Source organism: Cavia porcellus, unplaced genomic scaffold (assembly GCF_034190915.1).
Source record: "Cavia porcellus strain 051 isolate PalLab524CR breed Dunkin Hartley unplaced genomic scaffold, mCavPor4.1 scaffold_5, whole genome shotgun sequence".
NCBI lineage: Eukaryota > Metazoa > Chordata > Mammalia > Rodentia > Caviidae > Cavia > Cavia porcellus.
Genome location: NW_026947488.1, coordinates 103,930,806 through 103,944,750, shown reverse-complemented (window position 1 = coordinate 103,944,750; position 13,945 = coordinate 103,930,806). Strand labels below are relative to the sequence as shown.

Below are 13,945 nucleotides of genomic sequence, written 5' to 3'. Positions count from 1 at the left end.
TGAATAGGAAACAAAGGGGATGTTATGTGTCCCTGAGGAGAGGTTTTATTAGAGATAAGACGTGTAAGCTGTTGATACCTCAGAGCCTCTGGGTCAGTCTGCATAAACACAAAGGAATAAAAAAAAGACATTTTTAAGATCTATGACAAAAATAACTATATGAGTTCTATGACTATGACTATATGAGTGGTAAGGCATGGCATGGGCAATGCAGGTGGGATTGGAGGTGTGTCAAACTATGGAATTGACCAGAGAAGAAATGAATCTGGGACCTGCATGAATAAGGCCCTGTCTATAAATAATGCATAGGCTGGTCATCAAGACCCACTCTAGAGACTGAGGACTTAATATAGTGACCTGAAAACTAAGGAACACTATACATGGCCTCTATGTCCACAAGTATAGAGAATGTCTTACCTGAGACATCTAGTGGTACTTAGAGCTCTGAAAAGGACAACTTGCTGGGGGCTGTGGGCCACAAGACACATTAATCTTCATCAGCAAGTCTAGCAGATCTGTCAGCCATGAATCTGGCAGTGGTAGCGTTTCCTGTGAGGAAAAGGAGTTAGAAGATTGCTTGCCTGCTCTCTAGTGGCTAGAACAGTTCAGTGTCCCTGGGGTGAGGTCTCAAAGGAATGCCAGGATTGGGACATTCTCTTGTGCAATGTCCTTCCTTGCTGCACTTGAAGCATGGTCTGGGAAGGGCTCAGGCAGCTCTACCTTTTGTCAGTTTACCTGTCTCAGAGCTCCAATTGTCACTGCTAAAAGATCAGATTGTTATTTTTTAATCTCTGTTGCTGAAAACATGAAAAGCCATATTAAGAAGTTCTCCCTGTGGGGTTTGAGGACCAAGTTTAGCCTTCTGTCTTTGGATCTGGCCCACAGTGGAAGGTATCTGTCACTTTTACATTCACAAGACATCTGGTTTTTTATCTTGGGTAGGTGTATCAATTAAGTCGAAAGGAGACAAAGGCAAAGAATCCCTTAATTATGCAGGAGTCAAATAATACAATCAACAGGCTATTTATGATTATTACTTTAGTAATGGCTTCTCATAAGGAGGATAAGGTCCAGGGAATTTTAGAAACTGACATGTCATTCATTTGACATATATAAGTACCTCTTATGCTGTTAGAATGTCTAGTGCCATCTGATTTTTGGAGGATGGCCTGTTTTATTAATTTTACTTTTTTACTTGGGAAAGAGATCAGCTACAGTGTCATTTAATGCCAGATGAGTATCATTAATTATGGCACAGTGGAGGGCTGAGCCAGGGCCAGTGCACAGGCTGGGAAAGGCTCCTACCTGGCCCTTGCCCCTGTGCTGGTCTCTTTGTTCTGCATGTATCATATAATCTTTTATTTTTTTCTGGAAAAGATCCAGTGGATTCTAGCAAAAGGAATCCAAAAGGAATTTATAATTATCTCTTAATTTCAGTTGTTGAACATTCAGAAAATTGATAACAATACAGTGCAGTATAGGCAGTAAACTTAACTGAGAACATTAAATGGCTTTTAACCATGGGTATTTTAATATTTGAGCACTGAAGAAGTTTGTGAAGCATCTCTAAACAAATGTCTAGATCTGAAAGAAAATACTTATCATAATTACATGAATTTTTGTTTAAAAATTATTATTTGACTGGTGACATCATGTTGGTCTAGTCAGCAAAAACAATCCCAATTTTATATCTGAAGGCATGAATATACTATCAGATGAGCAACAATGAATTGTCTTAGTCATATGAACTTTAGTTGTGGTATCTCCCATAAGGCTATGGAGATTATTGGGGACTCGAATTACTGACCAAGAGCTGGTTAAAATTACCATGTGGACACTTTCCTGTTTATCATTTGAAGTCCTGTCCAAAGTCTCCTCACCCCAAGGAATTTTGATTAACCAATTTTTGTATCATTGTGACCAGCTGGCAAACTAGGTGAAGCGTGTTTTCTAAATCTATATCCCAAATAAAATTTGATTAAATGGTTTGAAAATTGCAAAAAGAGGCAAAAAGATTGGTGAGCTCAAATAAAAATGAACAGCTGTTTATAGGGCAGGCAAACGGATAAACATGGGCAGATGATACGTACATTATAAATGGACTGAACCAACAGACAACAAATATATAGACTGACAATATCTTATAAAATTAGAGTGCACTCAAATACAGTTGACCAATCTGAACTATAATACATTGACTAGTTTGAACCTTCTTGTAGTCCAAATAGAGATCTCTTGAAATAAGAATAGCAGAAAAGTAACCTAATTTATGGCTAATCTGAGATAGCTTAGAAAGTGAAAAATGAGTGCCAGGGGACCCCACCTTGCCACCTTGCTGGGAGGCCCTTGCCCCCCCCCCATTATCCTGTCACCACCTCCTCTGCACCACTACCTGGAACCAAACTTTGGGTCTGACCAGAGCTGAGCCATGCACAGGGAATGGGACTGCCTGGGGGGGGGGCACATGGAGCCCACAAGGGAGTGCAGAGCTGGCACATGGTGTGAGATCCCAGAGCAGCCTGCACAGGCCAGTCCATGTGCACCATGCACTGTTGCCACCCGCCCTGCCTGCACACAGCCAAACACAGTCCATGTGCACCTCCCCAATTCCCAGCCACCTTCCTGCTCTGAGGAGGAATTGAGAAATTGGAGCCAGGTGAGTGAAGCAGGAGGTGAAGATGATACAGGGGTCTCTGCCTTTGGTTGAGAAAGCTACAGAATTTGGTGTTTGAGATTCAGACAAGAAACTGTAAAGAAAGGAGTGGCATTCTAAGTGTTGGGCTGGGGAGAGATCCTGAAGGAGCAGAGTGAAAGACACTTCCTTAAAGTGAAAAAGGCCTACAGATGAAGAGTTTCTGCTACCTTGCCACCGTTGTGATGAAAACATACATAACAGATCAGCTTTCTGGATTTTCATAGTCTTTTAGAGGCCAAGAGCACCAAGGTTATGAATCAGGCACCTCAAAAGTGTGTTTACTTGGGGAGAAGAAAAAGTATTTCCCATGATTGAATAAAATTAAAATGAGCCAAAAGTGAACTTTGGCTACTCCAGAAGCAGGTCGTCACCTAATCTTTTGGATGCACGGTTAATGGATTCCAACTCTTGCCCTCTAGCCATCACCAAAAGGCATTGGTGGAGTCCCAGGGGACTACAGTAATGGCTCTGTCTCAGATTGCTCAAGGAATATGAGAACTGCTACTTCAGTTCAGCGATGGAAAAGTAAGATCCAGTTTTGGACATGCCCAAAATTACGGAGTGATCCTTGGATGGGTGTTGACTCACCTGCAGTAAATGAATTAGGCCGGTGTTGTTTGCAGACCAGCAGCAACAAGTTGAGCATCTCCAGTGTGTTGAGAAATGAATTAATCCAGGAGGCAGTCCAGTCAATGAATCAGCAGGGGCCTCAAACTGCGAGGACCCCAGGAGTCACTCACACTCAGGTTCCTGGCCAGGGAACTAACTGATAGGATTTTTGCCCGAATTAGATGGCAGAAAATAAAGTAAAATGGCCTTTATTTTAAGTATGTGGAGAGAAACTCCATTACTACTGGGGCCTGGCTTTCTCTGCTGGACACATGGTGTCAGGCATATATATATTTTGGCCTGTGGTGGTGCCTAAAGGGGCATCACTGACACCCAAGCACCCATTGGAATTCATTTTGCACCACAGGTAAATTGCCTAGGGGTAGGGAAAATGACCTCAAGGTAAATGTCCTTTGGTCAGGCATCTCACTGCTGTAGTGTCCTATCTAGGGCAAAACCCTTTCAACAAGTTCCTAAGGTGCCATCCATCTGGAGTTTAACTCAGAAAGCCCAGTTCCTCAATGAAGGTCTCCTGTAAGGACTCTGTATACACCTTCACAGACGGCCTCATACAATGGTGTGACAGAGGCTCTGGTCAGTGCCTGGAATGGATGAGATGGACTGATCCAGAGGGTGGAGAAACAAAATATGCTCAGAAATTCCACAGGAGGGGCCCCTTACCTCATACATCCTCTAGCAGAGCTTACATGGAACTGAGCAGCCTGAGACTCCAGGACATGGCCATGCATTACTGTGCAAGAGACACAGTGTGAGGCCATCTGTGTGAGCCCAAACATAAGTTTCCCTGTGGGAGAACTCATGAACAGCAGGATGCAATTCAGAGCAGCAGCCATTATTTTTACCACATGGAATCTCCACATGCCCCCCTTTTCAGCTACCACAACAGTGAACCAGAGCCTGGGAATAATCCAGAAGGAAAGAACTGCCTGACATGTTCATGAGCTTCTGGACAATTTCAAACAGAATAGGTTTTTAGTTCAGTTGTCTTTCATTTCCATCCATTTCCAAAAATGGGAGGTGTCAATTACAATGATATTTGCTAGATATTGAATGAAAATTGGGAAAAAGTGAACAAATCAATTCACTTTATGTTTATTTAAATACATAGCTATCAATTAACGGAAACATTAACAATATACAGAGAGTTTCATTATCCAGCACCAGCTTTCTCTATTATTGGCATTTCATATTAGCATGCTCCTTTTACTTCACATGAAACATCAATCATGACATGCGGTTATTAACTCAAAAATTTTAACTGAGTCTCTTTTTTATTCTTCAAATGTTACCATACTATTTTGTCAACTAAAAATTTGCTTCAAGCAGATTGTAAATGTTTAATTTAGATTATTTTAAAAGAAAATCATATTACTAGGGCTTTTAAGATAATGTGTATTTATTTACAATTGAATGATGAATTATATTCTACAGCTTTGTTTCTTTTTATTAGCATGTGCCTTATATACAGTACATATTTTGTGTATGTATGTGTATGTATATCACACTCATGTATATATAGGTCACTTTTTAGGTGTACATACATATGTGCACATCTACTTTCAAGGAAGCAATTGAAAACTAGAGAACAAGTTTCTGAGCACAATCTTGAGAAACCACTACAAATCACAAGCTATTGTGTTGACATTCCCCAAAAGCATAAATATAATATCTGAGTGACACATTACTAAACAAGATATGTAAATGCAAATAGTCATGTGAATGCCAAAGTGCTATTATTTTAATTATGGAAACCCCAATTAATTATCAAGAAATCACAAAATGCTTTTTTCAGTGAATCCAGTCCTCACATGATATTACCAGCCTGCTAACCTGTTGAGCAGTAGAAACTCACACTCCTTGCTGTTGGAAGCTCAACAAAACAAAACTACATAGAAGACACTGAGATGCACAGCCAGACTTCATCAGAAAGCACAACACAGGAAAAAATATGCCTCAGTTTTTTTTCTTACAGATTAAAAAAGGGACTGAAGGAAAGAAGGGAGAGATTGGTGAATGAATACTGAGGGATTGTTCTATGGAACAAGAGGCACTAGTTGCTTTTGCAAATTGATATCAGTATAGGTAACAGTACCACAATGTGAATTTCACAAAGCTAGCAGAACTGAGTTGGGATGATTTTAACCTAAAGGAGAAAAATTCTTCTCCTGATTTATATTCAGCATGAGTTTCACATGTATTTAAACATCACATGTTTTCCCTAAGATAATTAAAAACTTCATGATTTTAGGATACATTTAAAGAAATTAAAATAAATAAAATAAAACAAAAAGGTATATTCCACAAACATTAGCATGAAGTTACTTGTTTCTGCTTAACTCATAACTGCCCCATATGGCAAAGAATAGTGTCATTCAATATATGAAATGATAAAGAAATGTGGGACAAAAATAGACTGAAATGCTCCTGATAATGATGTGCTTTATTTTTAAAATATGTCCATTTTGCTTTCTGAAAGTCACATAGTTTCTTGTCCTCAAGTATTTGTTTTTTCTAAATTTGATAAAAGTTCATTTGCTTTTCTATCCACTTTCCTTCCATTGACATTGTGCTCTCCCTTGAAGGTGTCAGATCACTCCCATCATCTAAATATAGATACACACAGATTCTTCCAGATCCCTCTGCTCCCTTACAGTCTTTTTCCTGTTCAATTCATTTCCCTACTCTTCCATTATACACCAGAGTTAGTGTGGAGGCTTTTGTCACAAGTCTTGACAGTTGCAGAGTATCTATATTTTGGAGCATGACACAAAGGGCCAGATGACAAAATCAATATGCTGTGAAGATTTTGCCTGGAGATCATCATCAAGGCAGCAGCCCTCTTCTTTTGGAGACACACTTATGAGGAGTCTTTATCTCCAATTCATGTACTGTTCAATTTGAATAGAATCAGTTTTGACTGAATTATCCTCCCTGTGCTGTCTGCAGTACTCTCTCTGTGCTGCATGGAGATCAAGGCTTCCCTCCTTCCTGTGGGCCTCACCTCTCAGGCATCAAAAACACCAGCAAACCTCAGTCCAGATACATCAGCCCCATCCTCTGCCTTGCTGTCACTGGCTGTTACCTGCCCTAAGATTTGAGCACACTCTTCTCAGATATGAACTCTCAGCAATCCAAATCTTGCTAAAAATTTGGCATGCACTAGGTCATTATCTTGTATCAGAGCCAGCACAGTACTCACCTGTGTAGATAGAAGATGTCTGGAGAAGATATCAATATGAATTATGACTAACATGGATGAAACAGTTCCATGCATGTGGGGCCAAGGTAGAGACCACCAGTAGCATCAGCTGGAACATCACTTTCAAAAAAGGTTTCTCCAGAAATTAGTATAAAAGCCACAGAATGCTGGACTGACAGAAGACAAACTGAAACCTTCAATATTTTCCTTATGTGATCATCACCTACAGCTTGACACTGTGTAAAGACATAGAACAGAGAATACATCTGCCAGGGCTGACTCCCATATCAGCAGTGACACATTCAGCAGGTCCCACCCATGAGGGCCAGATGTGAGGATGCCCTGTTGTCCCAGCTCAGTCCTTATACAGCCCCTGATTCACACATGCAAATCATCCTACATGCTAGCAGAAGAAATCTCTGTCACCTGCAGGTTGGAAGTGGAGGTCTTCATCCTGCAGGCAACATGGAGATGCTGTGGACCCTTCTCTGTCTAATGGCAACTCCACTGAGTGAGAGTTCTGGGGTATCTACTTCTTTGTAGGGGTCAGGATATGGGAAGGGAAAGACTCACAATGTCTCCCCTTGTCCTCAGGTGTGCTATTTGATATGACACTTTGAGAATCATGACCCAGCCTGGTGAAGCCCCTAGAAACCCAGATCCTCACCTGCAATGTCACCAGTGACTCCATCACCTGTAGTTATGCTTAAAGTTGGATTCACCAGCCTCCTGGGAAAGCACTACAGTGGATGAAGTACTGGACAGGGAATACAAAATAAAACTCAGGCTTCCATGACTGCATCTCCATCACAGCTGACACAGCCCACAATTTTTCCTTGCAGCTGTACTCTATGACCTCAGAGGACATGGTGGTGTACTACTGTACCAGATTTCAGGAGTTTCTCACCTGGCCCAAGTAGCTTCTTCTCACTCCCGCTCCTTCCCAGTTATAAACCAACACTCTGCACAATAAGAACATGGCTTAAAGTCAGCACCTGCCAATTCCACACATATAAAAGCACTGATTTTTTTTATATTTGCTATTGTTTATTTGTTAAATATAGAACAATGGTTATATTGCATTAAATATGGTATATAATCATCCTATCACTCTTTGAATATAATAGCATTTATTCCAACCTAGATTTTAAGCGTGGTGTGATTCCTTCTCTAAGAGTTTATTTATTTCAGTAATACAGTCATACAGTTTTATTACAATTATACAGTGTTGTTCAACTTTAGAAGCTTGAGAAAGGTCTTCATTAAAATTGACTCATCAGCTTTTTCAAACTAGTGTTTTCTTTTTCATCTGTTTTATAATATTAGAAAATATAGAAACACTTTGTAGAAGCCTATCCAGATGTAATTTGTGTCTTTTGGTCTTTAGATTTAGTATAATGCTTTTTCCTTTCTTTTGATGTGGTTTCTAATATCAAGACATCATCATAGGCACAGTGGTTCCCAGACACAGGCAAGATAAGGATGGTGTCTTACCCTTTGCCCATAGGGTCCTCATCTGCTCATGGAATTCTTCACTAGTAACATCTTAGTTTGGCAGCAATGCCCCTTTGTGGGCAGAGTGGCTCAGGGTTTTTCTCTCATATCCTAGCCAGCACTTCCTAAGAAATCTAATTCCGTGGTTTAATGTATGAAAGATCTTAAATCTCCCTATAGTTTTAAGCAAAAATTGTGGGTGTTACCTGGTTCAGTGGTGGCAGATACACTTCAAAACAGCATGTTGTACACCACAAACACAATTTCACTTGTCTGTTAAGAACTAAGTTTACTTTCTACTAAGATCTTCTGAGGTGGAAATCTAATTCCAATCCCATGTCCCCATTGCTGTTCCTATCTTGTGTGAGAAACACACTTCCAAAATGTCTTACTTTCCATAAATTTCAGTCTGAATTCAAATATTAACAATTGTGTCTCTGCCTCACTCACTGCAGGATCATTTGCTGGTGGAAGTACATGGAGCAATTCACCCAGTGCTTTAGTGTGTGTCCTCAAGTAAGCAGGACACTTCCAAAGAAGATCCATTTTGCTGGAAAAGAATGAATTGTAAAATTTGGAAGGGGGAAAATGGCAAGGAAGAGAAAATGTGTAAGTGCAGTGCTAGTGACATAAAATCTGCAGGAGTATGAGTGTAAATTCCTGATGCACATAAAACAGGTATATGATAATCATAGTGACAACAAGAAATAAATTGAAATAATTATAATTATTCACAAAATCTAAAAGACTAGAGAAACCATTACCTGAATGATTATCTGGTGTAGAAGGAAAATTATCTTCATGTGAATGAGTATATATTTTGGCCAAACCATTTGAGAGCCTTCCAAAGAGGTGTATCTAAATTCTTTTTCCTGTGACACAGTGATCTAACTCATTAATATCTTTTCTTCATCCAAAACTCATTAGAGAACAAGTGGCTGTAATTATGCAGAAATGTTGGTTGATAATTTTACCTTCCCACAATTTTTTTGTCCACACTAAGAACTGCAAAAAAAGTATAGGTTATCACCTTCTCAGTTTTATAAGGAAAATGTCCTCCAACTCATGGCACTTGGTAAGTATCTGAGTCCATTTTCGGTGGCTGGAAAAGAATGGATGGAGCAGATTGAATAAGTTCAATAAGTTGAAGGATTAGGGTTCAATTGTCAACCTTTGTTATAGTCAGCCAAATGCTTGGCACAAGCCTCTGCTGATTTAAAGAGAGCACTTCACATTGGGTGTAACCAAACCAGTGGCATCCTGTGTGAGACACTAAGTGGCCAAGAAAATAGCCCCTCACCAACAACCTACTAATCCACTGTACCATTAGAGGGTGAATCAAGCCATGACCAGGTTTTCAAAACCCCAGAACCTGCCTATATTTGCACTTTCAAATACTAATATTTCTTATATCTTGTTCATTAATCTGTTAATTCCTTTTTCCATTCTCTGCTCTCACACACCTCTATTTTGACTAGTGTAGCTACTGAATTTATGAATCTTTATGTGACTAACGTACATTACAGTATTGCCTTTGAATAATGTTCTACATTTTAGAGGTAAATATATTCCATTTAGTAGATATTTACTTTAGTTAACAGCAGGTCAATATTTTTTTTTGTCTTGGCATTCATACGATAAATATAGATATGTTTTCTATTGATAAGTGTAGTACTTTATTGGTCCTTAGGGTTGCTATTCATTTTGCATTTAATGACACAGTGGCTACTGATTTAATTACCATACCAAAGTATTGCTATTAATTGACTTTCTTTGACATGCAAATATCTACATTAACTTGGTGTTATTAATAATATTGTGACCCATTATGGAGAAATGTGTATCAGGCCCAGCATGCTACAAACTTACATATCAATTAAACAGAAGTGATTCAATCTTGGGACACAAGGCAATGGCTGCTGGTTTACCCCTTCCAAGGAACATCACTGAAAATCAGAAATTAACCAAAGACATCTCTACAATAAGTAGTACACTGTAATAAACTAACTATTCTCAACACAAAACAAACAAAAAACACAAATAGAAAAACAAGTAGGCAATCCAACAGAATTCTTCCCAGAAATCCTAACACTCCCAAAACTCAACTGTGTGGCACTGATGGTAAAGAAACCAAAAAACCTCAAAGTGAATCATTCTACATGATTCGAGGGGCATAACAAAAATCTTTCAATTTGAAAACTGGCACAGGCACAGAAGGAATAAGTAATAAGACATTGGACCTGTTGAATCTAGTTATGAACAATGCTAAAAAATGCACTGAAAGAATATAGAAAAGCTAAGCTAATTATGTGAGGCACACATGATAATGATGTGACATGAATGAGGGAGATGTTGAAGAGGAAACCAATGTGAATTCTGAAAGACTCATATTTGATGGAGTTAGACCATTACAGTCCCAGATAGATGGGAAAAGTACATTGTGCACCTCCTCAAGTAAGTCACCTGCATGGAGTGTTCTCTGGACATTGCATTGGGAGTACAGCCTGATGGCCTCATGGTGCAAGGGAATGATTATAAAATAGTAAAGGCACAGTTAGCACAACAAACTTAAAGATGTGAGAGCAAGTGAAAAATCAAATTGTGGCCTCTGCCTATCCTCCTTCTGCTTTTCATATAAGCACTCTGCTACATTCAGGGAGCCTTGACTGCTCCGCTGCTTTCTGCTGATCATGCACTAATCAAGCAGACTATTCCTAGCTGTGATTCCCTTAGTTAAAAGAACATATATCCTGTTTCCAACTTGTTTCAAGGTTTTTGATTTGAACAAAGTGATACAATCAAGGATATTTTAAACTTTGCTTGCTCCACTCAAATCCCTTCTCCTTGTTCCCATTGTGTTCCTACATCACATTAAATGATGGCTTTTAAGTAAGTGTATTTAGAGTTAAGTTGCCTGAAAATATGTGACTTAATTAGATTCAGGGGACCAATCATGTAATAGCTTAATCTACCTTGAATTCCTGCTTGAAAATTATTTAAACTGAACTCAAAGCTGGGTCTTCATTGATAATTTAGAAACAATAGGCCCCCAGCCCACTCGTGTTGAGATCACTAAAGTAGCCTGCTAGATTCCGCAGTGTGAAGAGCATTCTACCTCTTTTGACATTGGATCATGCCTAACAACTACATCAACCACACATGAAAGCCACAGAACAGAGGACAGCTTAGGCATGGATAAATGTCACATGGTCAGTGCTAGGCTGGGCAGCTCCCATACACAGTAATGCCCAATCTTGGACACATTGATAGTCACCTTGGATCAGCATCCCATATGTTACCTTTCAACACATAAGTGCAAATTAGGTCAGGGGCTAGCAGAATAAATTTCTGTCAGCAGCTAAGCTATTGTGAGTGTCCTCATCCTGCAGGCAACATGCAAACAACATGAACCTTAGGGTTAGTCCTGAGGTCTCTAGATGTTTAAGGGGTCTGGCTGTTGGATTGGGCAAGTCTTTATGACTCCTATTGTCCTCATGTGTGCTGTCTGATCTGACACTTTGTGAGTCAGAATCGAGCCTACTGAATGAGATGAGCTCCAGTCCTTCACCTGCACTGCCATGAGGAGCTCTTTCTGCAGTAACTACTGGAGTTGGAGCCACCAGCCTCCTGGGAAAGCTCTACAATGGATGGGATACTTGTTAGGGAGCACAATCTACCACCTGGCTTTCCAAGTCTGCATCTCCCTCACTGGTGACACAAATAGGAACCACTTTTACATGCAACTGAACTCCATGACTTCCAAGGACACCATCACATTTTACTGAGCAAAACACACTGAGAAGACCTCAGTGTAAATTCAGACATAAACCTGGGGTGCTTTTAACTGGCAAGAGGTTCTCCTGATCAACAATAACAACAACAATAACAACAAAAGAGTTTCAGGTGCATATGCTGTGTTGTTAAGGATGTCCTTATGATGTGTGACATGATACTTGCTACCCAAGCATTTCCAGCTCTGTGTCTCTACATCCCTCCAAGTCTGCCATGTAAGTATTGACAGGAATCACTGCTCATATTTTGCTACTCTTGTTTCCTATGGGTGTATCTTTAATTGTGCTGAAAAACAAATTTCTCCTCACCAACCTAGCAGCTTCACTCTAGATTCATATATACCATTGCTTTCTTAATATGGCAATTAATCATCATCTAAAATGAATGTATTAATTTTTTCTGGATAACAATCACTTTTATCATTGAGGAATAAATGCTTCACTTTAGTAAATTAAGTGCATCAAGTTCTTATTTCTAAGTTCTGAGAACTCAAAGTTCTCTCTTCTCCTTGGCCCCCTCAGAAGTCCTAATCACACACTTTAGCCCCAGCCACACACAGAGACCCCAGGGAAGAAGAAAAAAAGGCAGCCTGGCTGGACTCAGGGCAGAATCCAAGGGCTTTCATGTTCTCTTCCTATGAGAGTGCATTGAGTGGAACTTTGGCCTGTTCTTTCCATTTAAACTTTAGAACTTAGGGAATCATTAATTCAGCAAAATACAATGTAGCCATGGTCACACTTATCCTGGGAAGTCAGATGCACCTCCACCTCCTCTGCTTGCCTTGCACTTGAGTTGGACCAGCATCATCATTGATGTGTCCTTGTTTTAAGGGCTGAGATTTCCTATTCCTGATGTGATGTCCCACGTGCATCTTTTGTTTCCAGGTCAAAACAAGGACATCTTCCAGAATGCATCATCTCCTGAGATTTAGTCAGATTCTCTCTGATGTATCTTCTTAATTCCAGTTAACAATACATCCCTGAAATGTCTAAAACATTTCATGTATTTCCTTCTCTTTCTTTCTCTGTTATTGCATTTTCAGTCATGGATGTGCAAATGTCATTTTCAATTATTGATCCTATAACCCTAATTCCACTGAGTTCAAATTTGGCTGCTGAAGTCGTACATAGCTTTTTCTCCAACTTGTAAAGAAATAGAAAATTATTATCACATACTCAAATCTACAAAAATCTGGATAAATTAAACATCATTCTCTTTTGATTCACCAATGAAAGAAATACATTTGCAGACTGAATGAACACAAATTATCATAGAGAGACAGAATATCCAGATCCCAGGGAAGCAGTGCTTCCTGGTATAGCAAGTGCCTCAGGCCCACAGTGGAGGGAGCACTGATATCAAGATGCTGGATGACTGGAGGACAGGAGATGACCATGAGAAGTTAACATCACATACTAGGTGCCACAGAGTCCACATGTTACCTCCAGAAGCTCTCAGAATCTCAAGAAAAATATTAATAATAATCATTCAGGTCCCTGATACAGGGAAAAGAGTATTGATCATTGAGAAATGGACACAGAACTTGGTGCAGATGGAAGGCAACACGAAGGACATTTTCAGAAATGGATCCTATATAGAGATAACATATTTCATGTACAGAGCTCAGAGTTCAAATATGATCTGGAACAATTAAAATAATTCACAGATGAAATAAATGAAAGCAAATGGGCAGTCTCAGAAAGGAACAGTTGTCAGGGGATAGTGATCCAAATCCCTAGACTTTTATTGTGGGTGTCACATGATAGGAAATCCTAGGGATCACAGAATCCCACAGCATCAGGCACACTGTGTGATGAGATAGGACTGGAGCTGAGGGAGCTCCAGGACCCAGGTTCACCTGAGAGAATTTAGTGAAGCTGCAAGTGGCAGAGGAGACAGGGGAGAAGAGAGGGCAACCTTGAACAGCATCTGCTTCCACAACCTCCATACCATGCTGAAAGCATTTTTCCCTCTCCCCTTCATGATCACTGCAATGGCTATCTCACATGCACATTTGGGACATCTAGGTGTGCCATGAGATGCAGCTGAAGTCATAGACCCAGAAGGACACACTGGACAGACATTTTCCTTCAACTAAGTAGCCACACACCTGACATACTCATGGATGTTTGTGT

The 13,945-nt window shown here is 39.8% G+C and overlaps 1 protein-coding gene across 1 annotated transcript in view; it reads right to left on the bottom strand.

The window, feature by feature from the left end:
• Nucleotides 1-13,945, bottom strand: part of LOC111756384 (igE-binding protein-like) — a 154,538-nt gene that overhangs the window by 23,823 nt on the left and 116,770 nt on the right. The window contains exon 5 of the transcript XR_010047700.1: nt 418-9,120. The gene's annotated coding sequence lies outside the window, so the exon portion shown is untranslated. The remainder of the gene's footprint in view (nt 1-417; nt 9,121-13,945) is intronic.